This window comes from Corapipo altera, unplaced genomic scaffold (assembly GCF_003945725.1).
Source record: "Corapipo altera isolate COAL_440 unplaced genomic scaffold, ASM394572v1 23, whole genome shotgun sequence".
Classification (NCBI taxonomy): domain Eukaryota; kingdom Metazoa; phylum Chordata; class Aves; order Passeriformes; family Pipridae; genus Corapipo; species Corapipo altera.
Window position 1 is genome coordinate 639,346 of NW_020884878.1, and position 17,477 is coordinate 656,822.

At 48.6% G+C, this 17,477-nt stretch overlaps 1 long non-coding RNA gene across 1 annotated transcript; it reads left to right on the plus strand.

Moving 5' to 3' along the window:
• Nucleotides 1-686: 686 nt before the first annotated feature.
• Nucleotides 687-6,178, plus strand: LOC113944717. The gene is made up of 3 exons (XR_003526763.1): nucleotides 687-801; nucleotides 4,289-4,379; nucleotides 6,161-6,178. It is a non-coding gene; the product is annotated as an uncharacterized LOC113944717 (long non-coding RNA).
• The last annotated feature ends 11,299 nt before the right edge of the window (nucleotides 6,179-17,477 follow it).

Here is a 17,477-nt window from a genome sequence, read left to right on the forward strand (position 1 = left end):
CGGAGGAGGGCAGGGCCGGGCCGGGATGGTGGGGCAGGATGAGGATAAGGATAAGGCCTTCCCGGCGTGGCCGATCCCCAGGGCACAAAGGGCTCTTTCTTCGCGCACTTACCGGGACATTTTTCAAAGGATTAGAGGTGATCACGCGTTGTTTTTTTTTTTTCTCTCCGAGGGCCGATACGTCTTTCTGTTCCTGTCCCCCCTCCACCCTTATTTTCTCCTGCTTTTCCCAAAGGACCCCCAGTCCTTGTCCCCCTCTATTCTCTTTGCTAATGTACCTCCTGGATGCTGATTCTTTTAAGCTACGAAAAATTTCCTTTTGGGAGGTGAAACCCTCCAGCTCCTCCTGTTCAGAGGAAAGTGCTAGTGATGGTAATATGGGGTGACACTAAATAAACAGTTAAAGCAGGGCTGGAAAGATGGAGTTAATTATCCAGTGAGCTACATTTAAACCGAGACCAGGAGGGGCTGATTTGTTTTGGCGCAGGGAACTGAGAAGGAGACGAGCCATCGAGGTCTCCTTGCCCCTCTCTGGTGGCTCCTTAACTTGTCCTTGCTGTCGCCAGCCCGGGGACTGGCGTCCTTTGGCCTGGGTGGGGGAGCCCCCGGCTGGGACCCCCGAACCGCAGCCCGCCCGGCCCCGAGGCCGCGGAGTTGGGAGTCTCTGTGCGAGCCGTACACGGAGGAGGGCCATTTAAGGGTGCCCAGAGATGGGGGTTTCCCCCATATTTGTTTGCTTTTTCTTTCCTAGAAGTTAGATAAATTCTCGTCCTTGAGGCTAGCCGGTGCCTGTGCTCTCAGGTAAGTCTGCATCCGAGCAGGAGCCCCGCGATGCGCTTTTGTTTTTTAAATTTTCCCTCATTTTCCCTCCTCCTCCTTCCCTCTTTTCCTCTTTTTTTTTCCCCTCCCTCCTTTTTTTTTTTTTTTTTTGAGAAGTCTGATATTAATAATCCCCGTATGCCCCGCTTTCCGGGTCATTACGGTACTGCTGGTCTCTAATCAATCCTAATGCGATGGCAATTGGAGTCTCTGATGAATGCATCTCAGGTTTCTTGTAATGGCTCTACCACATTTTCCTGGACCTCCTTCTTTAACCTGAGATGCCAGGGGGACGTCTCCGTTCTCAGCTGCTGATTACTTCAAGATGTTTGGGCTGGTGTGGGGAGAGAGGGAGCGAGCGAGGCAGCCTGCCCCTGAATAATCTGGAACTGAATTGGATGAGCCATTTCCTAAATCAAAGGACAACGGCGGGGTTTAACTCCTTTTCAGCACAGAAGCCCGCCGGCTCGTCTTCCAGCCGGCACTGGCTGGGCTGCATCTCCCCCGCGTGTCCGTGTCCGCCACACGACCCTCGAGTGCCCACACGCCCCCGGAGTGCGCAGCTCCCCCCGTCAGTGGCAGTCCCCCCACGCGGAGGGGGGAGACCCCCACCCGCTGCATCCTCAGCTGCTCACACCTCCTCGAAGCCCCTGAGCGCTACCGGGAGGGTCTGCACCCCCACCCACGGGGGGTGGCAGTCCCACGGCGGGAGGTGGGATTCCCGCTCCAGGAGGGGCTGGGAGCCTCCCGCGGGCGCGCAGTGACCCGCGCGGTATCAGCGCGGCGCTTCGCGTTTGTCGCGACGTTGTTTTCCTCTCGTTTCTCGGCGTAATGGCATCTGCCGGTACCCGAGACAATGGTAGTTGCAACTCCTGCAGCCTTATTTTTTTAAATTTTATTTATTTATTTATTTATTTATTTATTTAAAGTAAGATAATGCAGCTGGAATTCGGCTGCGGCCAAACCAGGCGCGGGGCTGCCGCGGGTTCGAGCGCTGCTTCCCCGCAACCGGCAGGATGTTCCCCCGAGATGTGCCTCCTCCGTGAAAGAAAAACATGTCCCTGCTGCCCCTCCGCAGCCACTCCGCGGCCGGCAGTGGGATATGTCCCAGCGCAACCCGACACGTGTGGGCACCTTCGTCTGCCCCCCTGTGAGAGGAGGGTGTGCTGGAAGGGGGGGGGGAGGGGGGGTGGAATAAGTATTTGAAACGAATAATTTAATTTCTCAGCGCCGGATGCGATGTAAAAATGAATCCCCGGCAGAAAATCAGCGAGGGGTAAAGCCAGCCCCTTCCCCGCGGGGTTTGGCCCTCTGTGGGGAGGCAGGAGCACGGTCGCGGGGGGGGTGGTGGAATATAAGTACTGAGTGGGTGGGTGGGTCCTCACTGCACCTCAGCGGTGCCACATCTGCCAGGAATGAGTCACTTGCGAAAGAGAAAAAAACTTCGGGCGCCTTCTGCGCTCCAGGAGGGGCTGCTCCAGCCCTGTCCCGACGGGGTCCCGGGGCTGGAATGGGGGTGCAGGGCCACCCACGCCAAGCCCGCGCTGTAACACCCACCCTTGTACACCCAGACACCCCACGGGCAGTGCCCCAGTGCCCACAAATACCCATGTGTGCTCACCACCGATGTGCACACACACACCTGTGACCCTCCCCGGGGTGCCGACACCCCAAAATCCACCTGTGTGCACTCCCCTACCCACGTGTGCGCACATTCCCCCCCCGCCCGCCCCGAATGCACACCCTCCTGTGTGTACAGCTCCTCATGTGGCACAGACATCCCTGCCTGCCCTCACCTGTGGGCAGGCACCCGTGTGAGCACACACCGAGCCATGTGAACGCTCCCACAGCCCTGTGTCCAGGTGTCCACCCACGTGTACACCCCCCCCCCAACACGCGTGAACCCCACACCCGTGACACCCACCCAGGAGCACATGGACCATGCCCACGTGTGTCCAGGGCAGGAAGACGGATGCTCAGGAGTGGAGCGTGGGCGGGTCCCATCTGTCCCTTTTTTTAGGTGATGGCTGGGGCAGGGGGGCGCTGGACACCGGGAAAACTGCAAAAAGAACCTAAACCTCCTTATTAAAAAAAGAAAGGAAAAAAAGGGTGTGTGGGGAAACGCGGTTTGTTTTGGTTTTGGTTTTGGGTTTTTTTGTGCAAGACACTGCAACAGGTTTAGTGCAAAATACTGGAAAAGAAAATAAGTTAAATTTCAGGCCCTTCCTGGCTTGAGGAGGGCAGCCCAAGGACCCCCTCCTTTCACATCATCCTCTAGCCCAAATCCTTCTCCCCACCCAGTAATGCCCAGTCATGATTCATGCTCAGAGCAAGGTGCTTGCCCAGTGGCTGGAAGGGTGGCAGCTGGACCAGGGACAGGATTTACATCCAGGGCTCTCTTTGCCTACCTGCTTTGCATTTGGGTACTGAAATATTTCCATTGCTGGGGGACTGTGCCAGTTTCAGCTGGGCCAAGGGAAGAGGCACCATCAACCCCTTGTATGAGTGTGTTTGCCTGTGGTGGATCAGTGGGCACCTGCCCAGGGGGATATGGAGTTGGGGGGCAGCAGGCCCCTGCCTGCAGGGATGTGGGGTCAGGGGGACAGTGAGTGTCTGCCTGCAGGGCTACAGGGTTGGGGGGCCCGTCCCGCACCCGCCGCCTCGGTGGGTTTCCGAGTGAGCTGCAAGGAGGGGACCTTTCACCTCTCATTAGTGATGCCATCAGTGGCTTGGCAGAGCAGAGCTGAGGTCATGTTACATATGGCACACAGTCTGTTCAGCGCCGGCAACGCCAGCTTTGAAATTTTAGAGAGGGGAAAGGTCACCTTGCGTAAGCCGAGGTCTGGGGGTCCTCTGCTCTGTCTGCGCCCTGGGTGGGTCTCCATATGCCTCTGTCGTCGCCAGCCTTGCTCTGTCTGGCCCTGAGAGATGCTCAGCTCATCATCTCTTCCACCTCCTGAATTTGCAGGGAATCACTTAACTGATGGGAATACTTTCACACTGCCTTTCCTTTTCCCTTCCGGAAAGTCTCTCCCAGCACTGCTTTTTTTTTTTTTTTTTTGTCCTTCCCCTTCCCAGCATAAACCTGTCTTGAACAGCTGATTATTTTTTCAAACAACATAGAATGCAGCTTTCCAGAAGAAAATGAGTTGTCTCTGTTTATCAGCAGATCTGCCCAGACAGATAAGTTTACCCTTTCTTCAGACCTGGGTGTATAATTTCATAGACCTTCAAAAGTGTTGTGCTTCCATGGTGATTAAAACTTCTCGCTCCTGAAACTTGCTGGGGCATTTCAGGTTTCATGCCACTGGATCTCAGAAAAGCACATCTGTACAGCCGTATTCCTTTCATCTGAAGAGCCAAAAAAAAAAAAAAAAAAAAAAGCTAACCCAGTATATTTTGTGTTTGGAAAAATATGACACATTGCAATAAATTAATTCCCGGTTTAATTCACTACACTGAATTTTAGTGGGCTCCTGTCAGAGCTTCCTCCGGAATGATTCCAGAGGTGATGACTGCGGGGAAGAAGTTACCAATTTCTCATGTATGATGGCTGACAGGTAAGTTCATGCCCCTTCTCAGCCCTGCTGCAGAACCTTATTTTGCACTTTATTTTTTAAATACTTGGGGCCTGATCCTTAAGCTCTTCAAGTAACTTGGCCGGGACTCTCTGGTATGCAGCTGTTGCAGGGAGATCTTCAAAAGGACATTTGCTTCTTCACAGGTCATAACTAAAAAGGCTCTAAATGAAATAGATGCTTATCTTGAGAATCCGGGAGAAGCTGGAGCTGAACCAACATGCGGTGTGGATTCGGGATACACCTTTCTGCCTGCTCCAGTGAGGCATCCAAACAGCCACATTAAAGGGAGCTCAGTCTGATTTCCTAATAGGGCTACTCGTATGGATTTTAATTTTTAAACAGTACTCTTCTGCTGCCTATCAAAGAGGGACCTTGGGAGCAGAGGTATGAGACGGCTTATTTTCAGAAATGGAAACAGATCTGTTTATGGTTTTTGTCACAAATGATGCTCTCCCAGCACAGGGTTAAACTCTGCCCTTGGTTATTGAATGCAAATCTGTCGATTTAAATGGAGTTCATTGCAAGTGGGAACAGGATTTAGCGGTCATTTTCCGCTGCTGCCTAATCACTGTAGTCTGAAGAAAAGCAACATATGTATAATGGTAGCTGAGATGCAGGAGGGGTGGAAGCTTTCTACCAACAAGAACCACATTAAATAATTAATTCCCAATTGCCTTTCTACATTAGTGCTCTCAGCTAAAAAAGCCGGTCAGCTTTGTAAGGCCCCAGGCAATGAAACATTTGGTGCATTGTCAGTCCAAAAGTGGACTGGTAATAGATATCCAGCGTGGCTGGGAAAGTGCTACTCTCCATCCTGCCATTTACATATTCCAGCTGCGCAGCCTCATTCCTCATCCCCTCCTTTGCCTTACTTAAGTTTGACAGGACAGCATCTCCTCTGAGGTGGCTGCTGAGGAAGCCAAAAATGTATTTATTTTATCAAAAAAAACAGAGGAGCTTATTGTTTGAGCCTAAAAATGGGGTATACAAAGTTGGTCTCTCTTTTATCAGCAGACAAATCTGATGGGTTAATAAGGAAAGGACTGAATTTCCCCCTCCTTTCCCATTTGCCCCTCCTTAACCCATCTGCTGGTCCCCCAAGCTCAGCCTGTCACCTCAGGTCACGATGGGATCTTCTGGGCTCGTACGTCATTCACAAGAAAGATCTTGCCATGAGAAATGAGTTAACAAGCCTTTTGATGTGCAAGTCATCAGAGGCTGCTCCGCTCACCTTCTGAGATAAAAATATGTGTGTGTGTGTGTGGAGAAAGGTGAAGAAGAAAAGGAAGCATTGGAATAAATTGCCCCGGGAGGTGGGAGATTCTCTGTTAAAAACAGGTCTAGACAAACATCTGTCAGAAAATACCGACGTCTATTTGATCTTGTCTTGGATCTGGGGAAAAGACTGAATGGTGTTGTCAAGTCCTTTTCAGCCCCGAGAGAACACAGTTACACGCTCACATGTAGGTGTGTGTATATATATATATATATATATATATATATATACACTTTTATATGTATGTGTGTATAAATGTATGTATTTCCACAATTTTGGTGACAGGCTCTTGGCCTCCATGATACTTTGTGGCAGTGAATCTTGCAAGCTAATTACACACAAGTTTGTGTCTCTCAGCTTCATTAAATTTGAGTTTCAGTTCTGTTTAATGTCCTTTGTACCTTGAGTGGATCAGATGACAGTGTCTAATCTACTGACTGTATTTCTCTCCGCTCCCTTTTTTCTCATCTCTTTAAATATCAAGTGAAGTCATTTCAATTCTTGGAGATTTCCAGCAATTCCACTTATGGAAGAGCTCCCAAAGCACATCTGTGAAAGCACATGGGGTTACACTTAGTGAGGTAAGGTCATGAGAGTAGAAACTTACCTTTATTATTAGTTGTAATAGATGGGTACTTGGAGAAGCTGTTTGGCTGAGCATGAGGACAGAATGAAATATTTGGGGGATTTTTATGAAAGGCATTCACTTTCCAAAGCATTCCTCTGCCTTAAAGTCATCATGGTCATGGCCACTGCTGGCACACCTGTATCTTCTTCCCAAGCATACGGACCTCAGCAGGACCAAGGAGCTGTAGGATACAGCTTTGAGGAGTGTTGGCAGCTTACTTGTGTTTGTTCATGGAGGATGGAGAGATACCAAGGGCCAGAACTTTGATCCTTTACACAGGAGCCAATATTAAATACAAATACTTCCATTAAAATTCATTTGAAAGGGAGTTTTACCACAGTGACACGTGGAGGCTTCCCTAAAGGTGGGGTCCTGTGCAACTCAGCATTGGAGATAGAGGAGAGGCTGCTCCGCGATAGAAAACTTACACTCCAAGTAGGTGTAAAAGAAGTTTGCAGGGCTGTTGTAGACAAAATTGTATAGTAATTCTTCTCTCACTGCTGCCAGAGCACATTTACAACAGGCGATGCAGATATTCCCTTGACACTGTGGCGAGTGCTGGGTGGAAGCAGGAGATGCTACAGGTGAGTTCGAGGAATCAACATCAAACTTTGCAGCAGAAATTGAACCCTGAATTTCTGAAGCCAAATCTAAAATGAACCAGGCTGAAAAGTTCTCCGTGATCCAGGCTTTTAGCCCCACTCCTAGCCTTCATGAGATCCCGTCCATCTTATCTTTCCCAAAGATCTGTTCTCCCACAGCTAAAGCATGAGCAACCACTTGATGTTCCAGCTGAAGCCACCTGCTGCTGCAGAGGACATTAGGGCAGTAGGTTGCACTCTGAGATGACCGTGGAGGGGACACACCGTTACTTCTGCCAAGACCACAGCAAGGTAGCAGCCCTCTCCTGGGGACAGGTAGGGGCAGAAAGTCCTGATACTGCCTGAGAACGAGCAGCTGGAGCTCCTGAGTCCATCCTTGGGCGGGGTTTGAAAAGCAGCTGTGAGTTAAGTTCACCTTTTGGATGAACCCTCCTGGCAAATGGCGAACTGAACTCTCCTGTGTGTTCATTCAAGGACTGTTTGCAACAGGGAGGGGAAGGTGACTTGTGAGCTCCTTGGGTGTATGAAACCAGCAGGGCTCTTCCAGAGTGTGCTGTGTCTCAGCTGATCATGGCATGTGACACAGGTTTTGACATCGGGACAAGGAGCTCAAAGGAGCTCTTTGCAAGCCAGCTTCCAGCACAGCTTGGTTAGGCTGTGCAGTAAAGGCAGAGGTGAGAGAAGGGAGTGTGACTGTCCCCTATAATCGTGTCCAAGGGGAAAGAGCTATTTAAGGGGAAGGACAAAACGGGCATGGGATGGATGGGCACAGGCTGGCTGTGAGCACACATGAGCTGGATGTTGCAACAAGGTCTCCAGCCATCGGTACCTGATGCTCTGCAGCAAAGGTGATAGAAATCATGGCAGTTTTACAAAGGAGTTCAGTGAATGTACAAAGGGTTGAGATGGGCTGTTCCCCTGCTCTCATCTCACCCTTAGTATTTTAAGCATCACTTTTCCTGAGGTCTGCCTGCACAGGGTTGGGCAGGCATGACACTGTAGTCAAAATTCCCAGCCAGCAAGCAAGTCCCTGTTTGCCTTTCCCAAGTGGCACATTTGCATGCAGTGGAAGTATCAGCCATGTCAGATAGTCTTTTGGGGGTAAGGCAGAGGAGGAAGGGGTGGGGGGGGATCTTCCCCCCATTTTGTTTTCTACATTCCTTTTTCTGGTGAACCATTACCATTGTGGCTGAGGTGGTTCGTCTGATGCCTCTTGGGTTTGTACTGCAGCCAGTGCTTCTGATTCTGTCTGGCCACATATTGTATTTGGCCAGTAGGCTCTCTCCAAAAATTCCTCTATTTTTTCATGTTTGGGTTTTTTCTTTCTCTGTGGCATTTTAATATCTCACAGCAGGCACCTTTACCAAGAGATTAAAGGTCTACAAACAAATGGCTGCTTCACAGGCAAGCTTTAACAAAGGTAACAAGTAAGAACCTTTCGTAAAAGAGAATTTGGGGAGAATTTCTTGAGTGTGGGTAATGCTTTTAAAACATTTCTTCCATGATACTGAGGAATTACAAACAATTCCTGAGTTAGTATTCATGTAAACCACTAGGAATTATTCAGATAATAAAAAAATATTAAAACCATTTTAGGGAAAACTAGGTGAGAGGGAAGCTGTATTGACCTTGAAAAGTTTCTACAGTGATGAGAGAAAATCCACATGCTTTTGGATGGGGAGTAGATGCAGTTCAGCTATGGGGAAGAAAAGAGAAGAGCTACAAATCCTTTGTGCTAATAATTCTTTTAACCCTCTGGTTGAAAAACCATTGGAAACATATCCAGGGCTCTGCTGTAGCTGACTTGCCACTGCAGATCCAGCCTTTTTATTGAGGTTAGTGAAAGCACTTCAGAGCCTTGCTTGGCCCTGGGAATTGTGAAGAGCTGGATGATGAGGATCACACAGACAACAGACTTGTGCAAGGAGCAGGGATCCCTTGTCAGGGAGATCAGGAGTGGGTTTGTCCTACTGTGGACTTGTGTAAATGGAGTTTTAACTCAAACCCTTCCCTTTCCACGATCTAGAGATCTTTTCTCTTCGTCACCTGAGAGTTCTCATGTTCTCCTGTTCTCTGTTAAAACTTCCCAGCTGGTAAGTCTGGGGAGCTTTTTGCCTGGCAGGGTTTCTTCTCCCACATCCATCCACTCCTGCCTGGCACGTGGTATGGGATGCACCAGCAGGTGCTGGAAGGCTGCAAGGGCACAGGTCAGGAGTGACAACAGCTCAGAGTCCTTCCCAAGGGCTGGTTTTGGCAAATTCCAGCCAGGTCCAAGGTCATGGAGGACTCTTTACACCAAGGCAACAGCATGGTCCTGGCTCAGTGTGGAGCTGGTGTCCTGTGGGATGGGCTGAGGCTGTGGCCATGATGGAAGGAGCTCAGTTACAAGGACTCTGGGATGGTGGTGAAATGAAGTGCAGGGGACAGCAGTGTGGAGATGGACTAGCTAATTAATGCACAGCTTGATTAGGAAGCTGGAGCCAGGCATGCAAGCCCCACATTCCTCCTCTGCCATTCCTGGTGCTGACCCCTCTCACCACAACTGCAACGTAGGGAGCCACTGGAGTCCACTATAGGTAAAGTAAATATTGTTGTTTCAAATACAGAATGGTTCATTCTGTAGCAGAACAGAGGGTGCCTTCTCTTTGAGAGGCATCACTGAGCTCAGGGGAAATTATTGCAGCCCACCCAGCTGCCAGCAAGGATGCTCTTTCTGACAGTCACAAGCCCTGGTGCTGGGTGTGCCACCTGAAACCCACAGGTGAGAAGGGGATGTGCTTGGGGCTGGTGTGAACACATCCAGTGTCTCCAGAGACTGTCCATTGCCTCCTTCCTTCAAGCAGGTCCTTTGCTGGTGTTTGGGCCTAGTTTCGGGCAAGGTGCCCAGGGCAGGATGGAGTCACTGTGGTACCAGTGGGAGCTGTGTGGGGCATGGAGCAGTGGGAGCAGGGGAAGAAGCCAGTGATGCTGGGGCAAAGGAGGGGCTGTGCCCTTCCCCACTGAAGCTGTGTAATCCTTTGTACAATCCCTTTAGCTTCGATGGCACCATGTTGATTTACAGCACTAATGCTTTGATCCAGAACGTGATGGACCATGGGACACGAATTAAAATACGAGAGATGAGTGTAAAGCTCAAGTTTCCATTAGTGGCCAGCTATTTTGTGAAGACGTGACCACAACCAGGTGTGAAGGTCTTGCAGGAGATGAGGGAAAACCAAGCCAGTCCAAACAGATTTGTTAGAATGTGAATGGGAGCACAGCAGCGCAAGTGCTATTAATAGGATTTACACAGATTAGTAAACTAATCTGTGCATTTCAGATTGGATTTCACATTATGGAAAAGAAAATTAAGCCACATACCATGCAGACTTTCCAGGCAGTGATTTGAGAGTGTGATCTATTCGCTGGCTGCTCAGGAAAGATGTGGCAGCTCCATTTGGTGGGTCAGTGACACCCACTGTGAGCCCAGGAGGTGACAAGGAGTGCCGAGCTGTGCTGGTGGATTTGGGAGACAGACAATGAAAGGAGCAGCACTGCAGTCTGCTTAAGGAATGGCTCTTAAAATGCACTTAAAATGCAGGAGGTAAAGCAGTGTCCAGCCTTGGCTCCATCACCACTGGTGCAGAGCTGTCCTCCTGACTTGCCTGAAATGAAAAGGGAGGGGAAGTGTGAAGAAGAAAGGCTCATAAACCAATCGTATTCTGGGCTGCATCAAAGGCAGAGTGGGCAGCAGGTCCAGGGAGGGGATTCTCCCCCTCTACTCTGCTCTGGAGAAACTCCACCTGGAGTTCTGAGTCCAGCTCTGGAGTGCCCAACATAAGAAGGATGTGAAGCTGCTGGAGCAAGTCCAAAGGAAGCCACAAAGATCTCAGAAAGCTGGAGCACCTCTTCTGTGGGGAAAAGCTGAGAGTTGGGGCTGTTAAACCTGGAGAAGAGAAAGCTCCATGGAAATCTTACAGCTCCTTCTAGTACCGAAAGGAGCCACAAGAGAGCTGGAGAGGGACCTTTCCTAAGGCCTGGAGTGATAGGACAAGGAGAAATAGCTTCAAACTGAAAGAGAGTAGGTTTAGATTAGATATAAGGAAGGAATTCTTTACTGTGAGGGTGGTGAGGTGGAACAGGTTGCCCACAGAAGCTGTGGATGTCCCATCCCTGGAAATGTTCAAGGCCAGGTTGGATGGGGTTCTGAGCAACCTGGTCTAGTGGAAGGTGTCCCTGCTCATGGCAGGGGGATTGGAATGAGATGAGCTTTAAAGACCCCTTCCAACTCAAACCAATTTATGACTCTGTGATGAATGACTTTCCCTTCTCTGTATGTGGACTGAAGAGGAGAAGAATTGGCCAGATGTTATTGAAATGGGAGGGAAAAGGCCTCCTCAAAGGTGAAGGGCAGAGTGCTCTTGCTGTGCCCTGCTCACACTCCTCCTGGTGCACAGGAGGTGGATGGTGGGCAGGAACAGGGAGGTGAGAGGCATTAGCACAACTTAGCGAGAGACCAAGCACTCAGGCCAGTTCTGAACACTTGTCTGTGTAAGAGGTAAGCTTAATAGTATCTTAACAATGCATTTTATATATATTATATATATATACACATTATATATTATATATAATATAATATACATAATTTATATTATATATGAAAATATACTGTATAATATGTTTAAATATATTTTTAATATATATTTTCTGTTTCACCAGTGGGGTCTAGCCTCAGTATTTTGACTGTGCCATCCCAGATGGGTGAATCTCAGCCTGGCTATGCCTCTTGCCATGAAGGAGGGAAGTGCTGTGCTGTTGTTGTACTGAGGGGGAGATGGAAATCCAGATGTTTAGGAACTGTATTTTTGGTTCCCAAAGGTTAACATCAGCTAGTATTGGGCTGATGTTCAAGCTAATATTCAAGCTGCCTCTGAGTAGGGCTTGAAAAATAAAGTATAACCCATCTTTCTCTTCACGCTCCCTGTTATTTTGCAAAAATACAAGTATTTGGAACATTTCAATGCCCATTATAGTCAGGACTGAAGGAAGAACACCATTACCCTTTTAAATTTCTGTTTTAGGCCAAAGCTTTAGAACTCAGAGTGAGCTGAGCAGTCCACTGATTTCTCTTCTTGCAGCATCTTGTTATGTTGCAGCAAATAATAAGTCTTGAAGTTGATTTGGTTGACCCGGGAGAACAAACACTTCAGAGTTTTCCTGGACCAGGGCTGAGGATGGTAGTTAATATAAGGCACATCAGGAAGGTTTCTCTCCCTTTTCTGGCTCCTTTTCCACAGCCTTTGAGGTTCGTCTGGTCTTTGCAATGGGTGATAACTCAGCTGAAAACCATTTGTTACACCCAGGAGCCATTTGCTTGTGATAATTATGGATACACGGATATGCAGTTTGTATGCAGACAAGTATTTAGGTTCGGTGTTGAGCTGTGGCCTTGAGTAACCTGGCATGGGATGGCTTGTGCTGCCAGTCTCGATGGGAGCTGCCAGGCAGAGGATGATCTGAAAATCCTGCCTGTGTCATATAGGGATGTGGAATGAATTTGCTTGAATTCCTGGAAAACAGAACTGCTTGTACAGGTGCTGATTTTAAGAAATGCATTTGTATGCTGTTTTCTGGGGCTTGTGTTTAGGTCAGTGAAATGTTTCTTCATCTTGAGTTATACTGAGGTTTTTAAAAAATCAGCTATTGGCTTTACTGATTAGACCACAGTAGTCTAGTAAATTAACTCAGAAATCTAATTTTAAGTTTAAGGGAAATTAGGATCCAAAGGCATCTTTGACAAACATTCTCCTGAATTCATAGACCATTTATTAATTTTATTTCCAAAATGGTACCTTTTTGATACCCTGGTTTATCCTGCTGAAGTGCCTTGTTGCACACAGTGCTATCAGACCCAAAGGCTTGGAGAGTAAGATGCAACACCAGCTTTGAGATAAAATGCTTATATACAGTTAGATAGATGATATACCTAGATTTGTATGCATTCTGGTTTGGAGACCTTCAACACCTCCACAATTATTTGCATTTTTTAAAACAAGGAACTTAAGAATGAAGTTGATCAGGAAGCTGTGGCCGTAACCCCCCTGCCTAATTCTACTCTCTCACCAGCTACTGAACATTGCAAAGCTCATAAATTGTGAAAGTTGGCAAATCAGAGCATTGCTTAAGTATAAGACTGAGACTTGGGGCCAGGAGATTTCAGTCCTGTGTTACCTGGGATATATCATCACTGGCAGACTTGTTGGGATTCGGTTTCTACCAGCTATAAAGTGAGATTCTCAAATCATGTCGTGCCAGCCTAGTTGCCTTTGATGACATGATACACTGTTTGGAAAGGGAAGAGCCATTAGAAGTGACACAACTTGGCATCCGTCAGCCTTCTGATGCTGTTCCATGCCCCGATGAACTGAGGAAATGCGATCTGGGAAAAGTCCCTGTAGGATGGGTGGGAAATTGTTCTGAAACAGTGATTATCTTGTGGTTCCAGGTCAAAATACCACAATCTCTTGATCAAGTGTTTCTACTCAGCGTGGTGTTAGTCAGTGTTTTCAGGAACATCTCGGATGCTGGAAGAGGGTGTGCTTATTAAATACAGATAAGCTGGTGATCCTGCACAAGTTTCACAAGGTGGAGACCTGGATCCTGAAACACTGGCTGTGGTGCCTATAATGGAAGTAGAGCTTGCAGGGCAGGAGGCCCTGCTTCCACTGGACTTGGCTCTGGTAAAACCCAAGTGGGAGTGTTGTCTAGTTTTGGGCTTAGACACGGCTCTGTAATTGCCTTCCAGTGTTGTACGTTAATACCAGATGATTATTTTCACAGGGATATTTAATTTATTATGGCTTCTAAAAAGATCCTCAGATTTGAGAATAGCTAAGAAATGAACAGGAATAGGCTCTACCCTGTACTTTAATCTGAGGGGCTGGTCCTCAGTCCATCAGCAAATGACTAATCCTTGATTGCTGTGAATGTCATTCACCTGAACAAGTCTTGCTTTTGTAACCCAAACTGTAAAAATTCAGACCTTTGTAGGGAAATCTGGAAGGAACAGGAGCACTTCTCACCATGTATATGTGAGCAATACTTGCTGCCATTACTGGTTAACAAAGATAAACCAAGAGCAACTGGTCAAGTAGCCTCATTTGCTGGGACTGACTTTTCCGAAGGAATGGGATGAAGCTTTCCTGACTTGAGGTTCAGGTTAACTCTGCCTTTGGTTTGCACAAAAACCCTCCCACAGCAGCTATAGGAAGCTATTCCTAGAAGCTGAGGCCAGAAGGGATTCACTGAGACCTGCCATGTGTAGCAGGAGGTGCCAAATGTCCCCCTGGCACCACTCTCCTGGGCCAGTAAATTGTTGTGGAGCCATGGAGGACTGGCTGGCGTGGTCTGATCTGGGATCAGGCATCCTGCAGTGCTGCTGGCCAGTACAAGGCGGCCCTGCCTGGTATGTGCAGCATTCCTCATACTCTGGGAGCACTTCCAGGCTCTTCCTGATAAAACAATACCTCGAAATAGGCTGCTGTCAGCAGCCTGCTTCTAGGTACTGGTGTTTTTGGAAGTCCTGGGTTCCACCACCCTCATATGAAAGAGGTCTGGGGGTTGAGGGGAAGATGGCAAATGAGAGCAGCCCCTAAACATCCCCTTCAGAATTTATCTGCGGGGTCCTGAGAGGTCCTAAACAAAAGGTGCTGTGGGGAAGACACTGTGGGGACTCAGCTGAAGCACCTCAGTGCTTGCTGACTGGGAGGATGGACCTGCTGTGGTCCTGTATCCAGCCCTTGTCCTCGTGGGCAGACATGTAAAAGTGGCCTGGTGGCAAATCTTGGGGACACCAAGCCCTGCAGGTGGTGTAAGAAGTAAAACCACCTCAATATTTTGAGGCTCTGGGGAGAACACCACTACATTTATAGGGAAGAGGAAGAAAAGGGCTATAGCAGCCTTCAGGAGCTAATTTGACTCCTCACTAAGGGGTGTTTTGTGCCTAAATCCCTCCACATGCAGATGATATTACACCCTTAGAGGTTTCAGCTTTTTCTCTTACTGATACTGTTTGAGCCTTCTTCTCCTTCAAGGCCAACACTAATGGGGCACTCAGCCCCTGCTGCCTCTGCTGCTCTTCTGCCACAGGCTCTGAGCGAGGGGCCAACACATTTAGCAGCAGCAGGTCAGGAATCTGTGCCTGTCTGGGGGTGTTGACCCTCAGCCCAGTTCCCTCACGGAGTTTTGGGACCTGGTTATATTATATGTTGCCTGCAAGAGGGAGCAGAGGTTGCTCCTCTTACACAAATGCATAGTGAACCTCAAAATAAAGAATTTTCTTTTAGACTTAGTCTGGTCAGTGCATACCTGCATGCATACAGCACAACAGATAATGTTTTTTAACACAGACAACCTTTTTATTTTTATGTGCTTTATAAATGTACTCGGGTTGGTACAGAGTGTTGTGTTCCAGATCTGCCTTCTGATCCTGCCTGCCTTGGTTTGCCTAAGCAGCAGTAAGCAGCAAAATCCCCAGCATTTTCCTAGGACATGGGTAAGCTGTAAATTCTCACTTGTTGTTGATTTATTATTTTAGGAAACCACTGTTTTAGGACATGCACAGCTCAAGCTCCGAACTAACCCTTCCCCACTCTCCTGAGCATCCCTCCCCCCTCGGCTTCTTGGACTTGGTGGGAGATGAGTCGAACGTTTCTCAGATTGCCTTGATGTGGAAGTGGGTGGCTGGGAGTCAGTCCTTCAGGGTCTGTGTTTGTAGGAGCAGTTTCTCTGGAGCCTGAGTGCTTGCAGGCTCAGGGGTGCTGGTCCAGGGCCAGCCTAGTTATTGACAGGGCTATTGGTTGGCACCAGGAGGTGGCTGTAAACACAGCAAATAAATAAAAGAAGTAAACTCAGCTTTGGTGTCAGCAGCAAGTCCTTCTGCTGCTTTCAGGGGACATCACATCCAAGTGGGATTGAGCTCCCATGGAGGCAGCATGAGCCAGTGGGCAAAGCAACAGGGGGAGTCAGAGACCTGGCTTTGCAACCTGGCTCTGCCACCCACTGCCTGCATTGCCCTGAGCTCATCACATCACCTCCCCTCACTGCCCTCCTCCCCTCTCCCATTCCAGCCTGGGTTGCTTTGATTTCTGTGTACTTTAAGTGCCTCAGGGGAGGGGCTGTGTTTTACAGCTGCAGGCAGTGTAAGGGATGCCATCAACACCGAAATCATGGGCTGTCAGCTTGCGGACTGGGAAAGAAAATGATGTGTAACGTTCTGGGAGTCCTTTTGGGTAATGTAGGATCTATCACAGAGCACTTTGGCTCCAACAGTGAAGCTTATTGATCAGCCCCAAGTACTACAGACTGTGTCTTTCTGCCCGAGAAGTAGCAGGATGAAGAATTGAAGTACTTACACAGGAGAATATCGTACATGAGTTATTGAGTAACCATCAGCTCTGCTCCAGGGCTGCTCTGTTCCTCTGGACTGCATGCAACTTCTGAGCATTTTATCTCTTTCCTTCAGCTTCTGGAGGCATGTGCCAGCTTCTGTAGCACATAAACTAGGTGCTATTTTTATTGAATCTGGCTTTAATGCAGTAGATTTTTCACACGTGTGTTGGTTTTTTATTGTTGGTCTCATTCCTGAACTTTCTGGCACCTCTAAGCATAAAGTCGGTTATGTGCACATTGTTTGGCAGATGAATTCCCATTTCTGGGAATCATTTTCCTTCTAAAATGTATTTTTATATTAAAAATGTGATCTGTATCCATATACCGGACTAAGACTTCAGCCCAGAGATTTCTGCAGCCAGAGATCACCACAAGAGGGGATGCAGCCCTGTGAGGAGACCTCTGCTTTCCAAGCCTTGGGTATTTATATTAAAATCCTGTTTTACTGACCCAACCTCTGCCTCTTGGAGCAGCGAAATTTCCTTCTGATCAAGCCAGAAATAGGGGATAATAAGTGCTGTCTTCCAACATTGTCTCCCTTCCCAGCTTGTCTCCCTGCTAGATCAAGAGCAACCGCTCATCTCCTTGAGACTTCCCACTATCAGCTCTATCCCAGCTACCGCCTTGGCAGCCCCCCATCCTCCCTCCAGCATCCTCAGGCCCCGTGTGAAAGGCGGGGGCTCCGGGATCCAGCTGCCCACCCTCCCAAAGGTGCTGTCCCCCCTGCACAGACTGCCAGGGAAGAAGGAGCTGTGGCTGTGTGTGGTTTTCTCGCCCAGGGTGACCTGGAACACATCTGCAAAGCCCTCCAAAGTAGCAGGAATGCGCTCAGTTAGGACATGATTCATCCTGCATACCGCATGGGTGGCTGCTCAGGGAGAATTCTGACATTTGCATATGCTGAGACTTTCCGCTTCTCTTGCTCTGCAACCCCTGCACTTCGTCTGCTCGAGAGCATGAGGGCTGCACAGCCAGAAAAGCCTTCCCAGAGGGGATTCCCTCCAGCTGGATCAAAGCCAGCAGTGGTGGTCCTGGTGGTCTTCCCCCCCCCCGGGCTCCGTTAGGAGGCAGAAACGAGAGAAGCTGCTTGCAGCCAGGTTGAAGGATGGCTTTAGCTCCTCAGCTCCTGCTCCAAGCAAAGC